The sequence below is a fragment of the Somniosus microcephalus genome, unplaced genomic scaffold, assembly GCF_052327205.1.
Source record: "Somniosus microcephalus isolate GS21.2 unplaced genomic scaffold, FLI_Smic_1.0 unresolved_chr4, whole genome shotgun sequence".
Classification (NCBI taxonomy): domain Eukaryota; kingdom Metazoa; phylum Chordata; class Chondrichthyes; order Squaliformes; family Somniosidae; genus Somniosus; species Somniosus microcephalus.
In genome coordinates, this window is record NW_028225182.1 from 8,198,293 (window position 1) to 8,200,246 (window position 1,954).

The following is a 1,954-nucleotide window of genomic DNA, read 5'->3' on the forward strand; positions in this document are numbered from 1 at the left end:
TCCTCCGTTTATTTTTTTATTTTCCCTTTACTGACAGTCACCGTGGCCAACTTGCTTCTTGTGCTGATCGGCTCACTCACCACCGTGGCAGAAGGGACAATCAGTGCCTGTTGCTGATGGAAGGCTTCGTGTCTGAATTCTTCCTTCTTCCTTGCTCTGCAGACTTGAGTTATCTCTCAGCAGTACGACGAGGGCGGGTGCCTCTTCTCGACGCTCGTTAACTGCTTCGGAAGTATTGTTGCCGCAGGGTAAGATCGAACTCGTCGCTACTGTAAAGTCTGTAGGTATTATGGCGAATTAATACACAGACTACAAGAGTAACTTTAACAGGACTTTACTATTCGAAGGTCAGGGCGAATCTGCCCAATAAATCCTGACACAGCACTTATATACTGGTGTGGTCACCGTCGGTATTACAGTATACAGCAGCCAAGATAAAGTAGTGCCACACCTAAAATAGTTCTCTTAAAGGTGAACGGTTACATACAATAGTTCTCTTAAAGGTAGAACAGTTACATGCACTACACACGTGACGATGGAAAGCGGTGCCAAAAGGCTGCGAACCCCCCTTTTTTCGCGATTTCGAGAGTGGTGAGCATGATCCCAAGTTCCCCAGGTTGAAACTTAGTTTCGGTATAGGGGAGGGAGTTAAGGGTATTTGTAATGTGTTTCCCCTTTTTTGATTTGCCGTGTGTTCCCCATTTCCATAGAGTCAAGTTCATAAATTTGTGTATGATTGTAGTAACTTTAATCTGTGCCTATGACATGTATTTCGTAATGCTTCAAACTGTTTAAAAATAAAAGCATCCATTTCGTGCTATTCAACCTGGTCTATTCAGTTCTTTCTCTGCACTACTGTTCTCTGATCTAAGTCCAAGGTCTAGAACCGTAGGGGGAGTGGGTCGATCCACTCAAGGGTAATTATTGCACGAAACCTGGCAGGAGACCAGATCGAGCAAGAGAAACCCCCTACAACGCCGAGGGCTTCTGGAGAACTTGTTTCGTAGTTTGCAGAAACGCAGCTCAGACATGCTGTTGTGACTGGGCTGGAGCCACAAGGTTCCTCACTGCAATCAGCGACAAGGCAGTGTTGCTTCAATAGGCCCGGCTAGTTCAGTCGGTAGAACACGAGACTCTTAATCTCAGGGTCAGTGGGTTCGAGCCCCACGTTGGGCGGTCGTTATTTTGTTAAACTTTTATGTTGCTTTCAAAGCATCATTAATTAAGCGATATCCTTGTTTTGCACAATGAAAGAAATGCGAACTGAGAAAATACTGCAGATGCTGGAAATATGAATTGAAACAGAAAATGCTGGAGATACTCAGCAGGTCAGGCAGCATCTGTGAAGAGAGAAACAGAGGTAACGTTTCAGGTCGATAACCTTTCGTCAGAACTGGAAAAAAAAGGTAATGGAACAGATTTTTAAGCAGTGCAGGGGATTCAATGAGATCATGGCTGATCTCCTGCCTCAATTCCACTCACCGGCCCTATCGCCATATCGCTTGATGCCCTTACCAGTCAGAAATCTTCCCACTTCTGTTTAGAATATAGCCAATAACTGAGCCTCCACAGCACTCTGGGGAAGAGAATTCCAAAGATTCACCACTCTCTGTGTGAAGAAATGTCTTCTCTCAGTCCTGAATGGCCTAACCTTTATCCTGAGGCTGTGTCCGCTGGTTCTAGCTCCCCAGCCAAGGGAATCATTCTCCCAGCATCCAACCGATCAAACCGTGTAATAATTTTGCATGCTTCATGAGATCCCCTTTCATTCTTCCGAATTCAAGAGATTACAGGCTTAGTTTACTCAATCTCTTAACACAACCGCTTCCCCGAGGCGTGGCTAGTTCTGGAGCACATGCTTTTAGTGCTGCAGACGGAGTGTTGTCGGAGCTCATTGCATTTGCTGTAACTAATGAGCTCAGCTGTTTCTTAATATCGCTTGGAATTAATCGAA

General features: G+C 45.1%; 1 non-coding gene across 1 annotated transcript; it reads left to right on the top strand.

Annotated features, from left to right (window-relative positions):
- Positions 1–1,102: 1,102 nt before the first annotated feature.
- Positions 1,103–1,176, top strand: trnak-cuu (transfer RNA lysine (anticodon CUU)). The gene has a single exon. It is a non-coding gene; the product is annotated as a tRNA-Lys (tRNA).
- The last annotated feature ends 778 nt before the right edge of the window (positions 1,177–1,954 follow it).